General features: G+C 48.5%; 1 protein-coding gene across 1 annotated transcript in view; it reads right to left on the minus strand.

The window, feature by feature from the left end:
- The window catches only part of LOC102832203 (tryptase-like), a 24,498-nt gene that overhangs the window by 1,638 nt on the left and 14,142 nt on the right, over positions 1-8,718 (minus strand). The gene's annotated exons all lie outside the window — the stretch shown is intronic.

Genomic DNA, 8,718 nt, shown 5'->3' on the forward strand with positions numbered 1-8,718 from the left:
TCTCAGGATGTGGCATTGTGACATCCCCAGTCCATTGTACATGGGGAGTTCAAGTCACCCTGCAACATCAGCTGGACGGCTCCTGCAGTCAGGATGGGACAGGGGTGGAGGGAAAGGCTGGACCTCTGGGTATCCCTGCCTTCCTCAGCTGGGGGTTCTGGGCACTGAGGTGGCCCACTGCCCAGCTACAGCACTTATGCAAATGAGGACCCCTGAGGAGGCTAGATGACTGCTATTTCCAACCCTCCTCCCAAAAGGAGCACAGGGTTGGAGGTGCAACCTGAGGTCCTCAGCATAGTGGTGCCCCTCAGAGGTGAGTTTCACCTGAGACTCCCCAATACTCTGCACTTCCTTACCCCTCTCCTTAAGGCCTCCTGGTCAGAGGAGAAGCAGCAGGGAAAGGGGTTCAGTGCCCTTGGTCAGGAAGGGGGCGTGATTCCTTGTGAGGTCCATGTCAGCACCATGGAGGGGCTGTTGTCTGGAATCTAAGCCCCCATCAGCAGGGGAAATGAGGGGAGACAGCAGACCCCACCCCATCTCAAGCCCCCCTTCTCCTCTAGCTTCCATTACCCCACCCCCATCTGACCACTGTCCCTACATGTCTATCACCTGCCTCTGCTCCTTCATGGACGTATTGTTCACTTCAACCTCTAGACCCCTCCTGACACCTCCCACGCCCCTCCCCTTTGAATGTTAGGGTGCATGTCCACTCGTTGGTGTCCCCGCCTCTCAGGGACTCAGTGTGATGTGGTATTCTGGATGGGACCCTGGACCAGTGGCTTGGGGCCCCTTCTTTTGACTCATCCCTCCTCCCTCTGGACTGGAGGAAGGTGAGCCCATCCTCCCAACATCCCACCAGGAAGGATAAATGGGGAGGGGAGGGTAGCAGGGCTGACAGTCTCAGAGACTGATCAGGGTAGGCCCCCAGCCTCTGAGACCACTATGTCTCAGTCCGTACCCGCACTCAGCTTGTCCTCTGCAGACCCCCAATTGGGCTCATCCACCCTTCCTTGTTCCTCCAGATGCCAAACCTGCTGGTACCAGTGCTGCCCCTCCTGATGGACCTGGCCCACACAGCCCCTGGTGAGTCTGGTCCCCAGCTCTCTCTATCCCAACACCCCAGGGGGGCAAAGTGGTCAGAGATGCCCAGAACTGTTCTGGCTGAACAGAGGCTGTGCCAGGGCATGCCTGATGACATGCCTGCATCCAGGTGCCATTAATCTTGCAGACCAGGAGTCCCAAACAAACCTACAAGATTGAAAATAGGGAATCAGAGATATTAATGTATAATGAAGCCAACTACAAAGCTACAAGAGGGACTAGCGTAGATGCAGTACTTCCAAATGACAAGGAAGTCAAGTAGGTTTCAAGGTAAAACAGACTGTTGTAAACAGGGGAAAAATTAATAAATTACAGAGTAACCTCAAAGAAAAATAATACACCTGCATATCAAAATAAAAAAGAGAATATCAGAAAGATATAGTAAACATTAACACCACAGAAATGAAAATGAATAGAAAACTCACAAACAACATGAACTCAGCATAGAAAATTATGTGAAATAAAGAATCCAGCAGCACCACACAAAAAAATTAAAACTACAGATCCACAACAGGGATCAGTTCGTACCTATTGACAGTTACACTGAATGGAAATAGATTAAACGTACCAGTCAAGAGATCTAGAGAGCAGAATGGAGAAGAAAACAGGATCCTTCAGTATGCTGTCAGTAAGGTGGTGGCTGTGTGCCATGGAGTCAGTTCTGACTCATAGCGACCCTGTACAGGGTTCCCGAGGCTGTAAATCTTTACAGGAACAGAAAGCCTCATCTTTCTCCTGCGGACCAGCTGGTAGTTTCCAACTGCTGACCTTGTGGTTCACAGCCCGATTCGTAACCACTACGCTACCAGAGCTCCTTGCTGTCTATAAGAGACACGTCAAGAAGACAGAGCCAGCCTCAATGTCCATCAACAGAAGAATGGTTAAGCAAACTTTGATACATACACACAAGGAATATTACAAAACTTTGAAGAAAAATGATGAATCTGAGAAACACCTCACAATATGGTTGCACCTGGAGGACATTGTGCTGAGTGAAATTAGTCTGTCACAAAAGGACAAATATTGTAGGAGACCAAATGTTGTAAAAAGTTTGCTCTTTTTTTTTTTTTTTAAAGAAAGAAAAAAGGTTCCTTGATACAAGAAATAATCTATAATGCCTACGGGGTGGGAGGGGCAGGGAGGGAAAACTCTTCACGGTCTAGAGGGTAGACACATGTTAACATGGTGGCAGGGCAGGCAATACGCAACAAGAGGGAAGTCAGCAGAAGATGGATTTAGATAGCAGGAGACAAAACCATTGCAAGAGGTAGCATATGATCAAGAGCCAATGATACTGAGGAAGAAGTCCAAGGTGCATTGAAGGAACTGGCAAAGAACAAGGCACTGGGAATCGATGGAATACAAATGGAAATCTTTCTACAAACTGATGCAGCACAGAAGGCACTCACTCATCTCTGCCAAGAGATTTGGAAGACAACTATCTGGATGACTGATTGGAAGAGATCCATATTTGTGGCCATTCCAAAGAGAGGTGTCCCAATGGAATGCAAAAATCAGACAATATCTTTGATATCCGATGTGAGTAAAATTTTACTAAAGGGAATACAGAAATTGATGCAAGCATACGTTGACAGAGAACTTCTAGAGATGTCTGATGGATCTTGGCTGAAAGCAGAAAATACCAGAAAGATGTTTACCTGTGCTTTACTGACTACACAAAAGCTTTCAATTGTGTGGATCATGACAAGCTATGGACAACATTCCGGAACACTTAATTGTGCTCATGAGGAATCTGTACCTGGACCAAGAAGCATTGTTCGAACAGAACATGGGAACACTGAATGGTTTAAAATTAAGAAAGGTGTGCGACAGGGTTATATTCTTTCACCATACTTATTCAACCAGTATGCTGAGCAAATAATCCAAGAAGCTGGGTTCTGTGAAGAAAATTGTGGCATCAGGATTGGAGGAAGACTCGTTAACAATCTGCAAGGTGCAGATGATACAACCTTGCCTGTTGAAAGTGACAGTGAAGAGGACTTAAAACATTTACTGATGAAGATCAAAGAGCACACAGCCTCTGTTATGGATTGCATCTCAATGTAAAGAAAGCAAAAATCCTCACTAGTGAACTAATAAACAACATTCTTATCAATGGAAAAAAGAAGGAAGTTGTCAAGGACTTCATTCTTCTTGTATCAACCATCATCACTCATGGAAGAGCAGTTCTAAGAAATCAGACGACGTATTGCATTGGGCAAATCTGCTGCACAGGAACTTTTTAAAGTGTTGTAGAGCAAAGATGTCAGCTTGAGGACTAAGGTGCGTCTGACCCAAGTCATGGTAGTTTCAGTAACTCATATGAATGTTGATGCATTTGAGTTATGGTGTTGGAGGAGAATACTGAAAGTGCCTTGGGCTGCCAAAAGAACCAACAGATCTGTGTTGGAGGAAGTGCAGCCAGAGTGCTCCTTGGAGGCCAGGATGACCAAACTTCGTCTCTCATACTTCAGACATATTGTCAGGAGGGACCAGTTGCTGGAGAAGGATATCATGATTGGTAGGGTGTAGGGTCAGAGAAAAAGAGGAAGACCTGCAATGAGATGGATTGGCCAAGTGGCAGCATCGATGGACTCAAGCATGGCAATAATTGTGAGTTTGGCTCAGGACCGGGCAATGTTTAATTCTGCTTGCACAGGGTCACTATGAGTCGGTACCAACTTGATGGCACCTAACAACAACAACAACAATAAAACAAAGTGTACGATTTGTTGAATGTAAAACATGACCTGCTCTGTAGACCTTCATTCAATACACAATAAAAAGTTGAAAAAAACGAAAGGAAAACAATTACCGGCTTGAAAACCTTATGGGGCAGTTTGACTCTGACACATGGGTCACATGGGTCACTCTGAGTGGAAAGTGGGCATGATGGAGCCCAAGGACAATACCACTTCTTAGATCAGTTTTAGGTGTAGAGTGTTCCCATCTACCTATTGTCTGCTTACTGGTCTTCCTATAGTGATACTTTGTATCCTCCTGGGACATTTGTTACAATTGCTGGGGCAACATTGATACACAGTTATTCACTAGAGCCCACATCATGTTAGGGCTTGCTCCTTGCAAAGGTCCAGTCCAGTGGGTTTGACAACTGTAGAATGTCACGTGTCCCTAGTGAGAGTATCACACAGAACTCTCTCACTGCCTTCAGACTGTCCTAGGCTCCCCGGTCCCCATAGAACTACCATACAGAGTAGTCACACCACCCTCAGACTGCCCTGAGCTCTTCCTATTCACACTCCCCCTGAGCCCCTAAAGAATCCTTGTTTTGTTTTGTTTTGTAAGAAGCTAACCACCGGCCTTTGGAGGGGTGGAGGGCAGCAGGGTGCGGGCGAGGAGGCTTGTCCCCATCCCCGGGGCTTTCCCCTTATCTGACACAGACCTCTGATAAGGGCACCCGCTCACACAGGGACAGTTGACAGATAAGGGACTAATCATGGAGGACCACAGGGCCAGACAAAGACAGACCAACTGATTGGGGGCCAGTCCAGGGATGCTCCAGAGTGAAAGGACCCAGGTGGTCAGTCACTACAGATGGACTCAGTCCCCCATTCCAGGTCTACAGGGTGGGGTGTAGGTAGAGGGGCAGGATTATGAAATAGAGCTGGGAGCGGTTGGTGCCCTGCAATCCTCTCTTATGGGACCCAGGATGGCCTTCCTGCCCCCACATGGGTTCCTTGATTGGATGAGGGTGGCTTAGGGTGTGGATCCTGGGGTTCACCTGGATTCCACACTCTCAGGGGTATACCACCAGGAAAGGGCAGGTCACAGGGGTTTAGCATAGGCCTCACACACAGGCAATGGAGTTAGCCATCAGAATAGACAGTCCACACACTCTGGTTGCAGGTACTGACCAGAGGAGGCCAGGTCCTGCTTATGGAGTGCCCCCCACCAGCCATACCACAGAGAAGATGAGACTGTAGGTTCCCGTGAAGATCTCGGAAACCCTAGGGAGCCGTTCTGCCTGTCCTAGAGAGGTCTACCAGTCACAACAAAGTCGAGACAGTGGGAAGGGGGTCGTTAGATGTTCTCAGAGGGTCCCTCTGCCCCTGACTATGACTTGGAGTTGGGGCTGAAACTGGGGATGGGGAGGTGGGCAGGAATGTCAAGGCCCTGCCTGGGTCCCTATCAGTTCCCAAATCACCCTGGACACACAGGAAAGCACCCTGTGTGGGCTGGGCAGCTGTATGACTGTGCCAATCTATATGATCTGTGGTTGGGCCATGGGACCCAGGACGGATGTGGGGCAGGGACAAGGGGGTGAGGGCATCGAGATACCAGTCAGGTGACCTGAGTGGTCTCATCTAGATTCCATCTGTGTTTCATATTCCCTGTAAAAAGTTAACAAATGAAAACAAATATATATGTGTATATATACTTTCATTTTAGAGCAGTTTTAGATGTATAGAAAAACTGCAAAGATATTAGTTGTTGGTAAGTGCCATTGAGTCTGTTCCAAGTCATAGCGACCCTGTGTGGGGTTTCCAAGGAACGGTGGCTGTTGTAGTTCAAACTAACCTTGTGGTTCAGGCCTTTATCTTACGGTGCCACATCAAGACTCCAAGATAGTATGTTCAGCAGTGTCATGTCAGTTCCAACCCATATCAACCATCTATAGGGTTCCCAAGGAGCAGCTGGTGATCTTGTGGTTCAAACCAACTTTGCAGTCCAGCACATTAACCCACAGCACCACACCAAGACTCCCCAAGATTGTATGTTGTTGTTGTTGTTAAGTACCGTGGAGTCGGTTCCGACTCATAGTGAGCCTACACAGGGTTTCTGAGGCTGTAAATCTTTACGGGAACAGAACGCCTCATCTTTCTTCCGTGGAACAGCTGGTAGTTTCGAACTGCCAACCTTGAGGTTAACAGTCTGATTCGTAACCACTACGCTACTGCCCATATTGCCCTTAAGGAGCTCTGGTAGCATAGTGGTTACGAGTCGAGCTGCAAATCTTACGGTCAGCAGTTCAAAACTACCATGGATCCGTGGGAGAACGACGAAGCTTTCTGCTCCCATAAAGCTTTGCAGCCTTGAAAAGGCTATCAGGGTCGCTACGAGTCAGAACCGACTCCATGGCACATAACCACCGTACAGACAATACCAGTGGTCCCCTGCTATTAATACCTTATATTATTATGGTACCTTAATTGTCTTTTATGAACCAAGATGGCACATTAATACCCCTGGTATTGCAGACACTTCAGTGCTAAGCTGCTAACCAAGCATGGAGGTTTGAGTGTGTCCCGAGGTGCCTTGAAAGAAATACCTGAAGATCTTTTGAGCACAGTTCTATCCCGATACACACGGGGCCACCATGAATTGGAGTCGCTGGAACCCCAAACTATGGCTGCCTTTCAGAGCTCTATGGTCAGCTAGGCTGCTGAGTGGCATCACCAAGAAATGTAAGCCCCCTTCCCCAGGGTGTCCTCTTAGGAGTGGTGGGCCCTTCACTGGTTGCCTTCAGGCATACAGTAAGAGGGATGGTGCCCTCTTCCTGTCAGAAATCCTGCCCTCTGAATGCCCTAATAAAGCACATACCGTTATACTGCTATCCCTGCATTTCTCCTTGCTTGGTCCCATTAATGCATTAGCAAAATGTGGCAAAGCCAGTCAATGGAAGAGCACTTGGCCAAAAAACAAAAACAAAAAAGGGAGGGGGAGAACTCCTAGAGTGTTCTACAACATGTGACATGCTACAACACACATGATCTCAAAAGCACTATGCTAGGTAAGTGACCACCAGCCCTATCTGTTATCTGGTTGCACAGAGTGGCTTCAGTGCTGCTATGATGCTGGAAAGCATGCCACCAGCATTTCAAACGCCAGCAGGGTCCCCCACTGCGGGGAGGTTTCAGAGAAGCTTGCAGACTAAGGCATACCAGGGAGAAAGGTCTGGAGGGAGACCCCCTGCAGAAATTCAGTCACGGAAAACCCTGTGGACCCCATGGAATACCAGCCAGTAGAGTTCCGGGAGATGAGCTTCCGGGGCGGAAGCTTGCAACAATGGACTTGAGCCAGCCAGCGATCATGAGGTTGACACAGGACTGTTTTGCTGTGCCTGGGGCCATTATAAGTCAAGTTCATTGGACATCAAGTAACAACATGACGGATTGCATAGAGTAGGACAAACACGTGACAGAATGCAGCCCAGTGGGGCTGGGGCACAAGGGCGGCACTGGAGGGAACTTTGGGGCGTGGTGGAAAGATTCCGTTTTGATTGTGGTTACAAACTGTACTCAACCCTCTGAGTTGTACATTTCCCATTGGTGAACTTTAATGATGTGTGTCTTTCAACTGTACTGCGATAAAACTGATTACAAACTTTTTTTTAATTTATCGTGGAAGTTTCCCTCCCAGTAAAATTGTTGGTTTTGAAATGTCTGGCAACCATTCCATTCCATCGGTGACACACAGGGACCCAGAGCTCCAGAGCAAACTGGTTGGTGGGTAGGCAAGAACACCCCGGGTACTGATGGGTTAGGCCGTTTTTGCAGCTGCATGGTCACCAAGCCATCAGCATGTCCTCCTGAGCTGTGGTAGCTTCATCCACAAAAGGGAAGGAGGGCTCGCTCCACAGGGTGTGGACCATGAAAAGGGTCCAAAGGAAAGGGGTCAGAGCAACTTCAGGCCCCTCCCCTTCCCAATTTCTCCAGGTTTTTAACACTAGGTCAATCCTGTATAACCTTGGAGACATTCTAGAAGACCTCTCATTAACGCCACACCCACTGCCCCTCAGGTCCCTGCTCAGCCGGACTCCCACGCCTTCTCCTTTCGCCTTTCCTTCTAGCCTTAGCACCTTACAGAAACAACTTTCTTGCCTCCACCCCAGGAAGGATGTAACTAAGCCATGGGGCTGTACCCCACCTGGAAACATTCACAAGGTCCTCCCCAAAGCAGAGACCTGTACCCACTCAAGAGGGAGGACTTAGGACACCGCACCGGGGTAGGACCTTGTCATCACATCCCATGGGGGAACACCCCTGGCCCCAGAGAGTGGAGTGGAGTGCCTACACCAGCCTCTGCCTCTACCCTGTGGTTCACGAGGCTGATGTGGCTGGATTGGAGTCAATTCCAGGCCAGGAGCTTACTTGGGGTGCACCTGGATGTGGGTGTGAGTCTCTGGCACATGCTCCCTGTGGAGGTGGATGAAGCCCACCACAAAGCCCGGGACTGGAAGTCAGGAGTTTATCGAGGACATCCAGCCCAGACCCTCATGTATAAAGGGAAGACTAGGAGACCGTGGGTTAGGTATTGGGTTGCTAACCACAAGGTCAATGGTTCAAATCCACAGTTGCTCCACAGTAGGAAGATGTCCTGGAAACCCTCTATAGGGCCACTATAAGGAGCTCTGGTAGCATAGTGGTTATGAGTTGGTCTGCTAACCTCAAGGTCAGCAGTTCGAAACTACCAGCCATTCTGTGAGAGAAAGATGGGCTTTCTCTCCTGTAAAGACTTACAGCCTTGGAAACACTATGCGGGGTCACTATGAGTCAGAACTGACTCCACGGCACAGAACCACCATCACCCATCATCAGTTGGACTTGACTTGTTGGCAGTGGACTTGATTGTTTTACGGCCCAGAGAGGTGGGTTC

The sequence above is a fragment of the Chrysochloris asiatica genome, unplaced genomic scaffold, assembly GCF_000296735.1.
Source record: "Chrysochloris asiatica unplaced genomic scaffold, ChrAsi1.0 scaffold00257, whole genome shotgun sequence".
Taxonomy (NCBI): Eukaryota; Metazoa; Chordata; class Mammalia; order Afrosoricida; family Chrysochloridae; genus Chrysochloris; species Chrysochloris asiatica.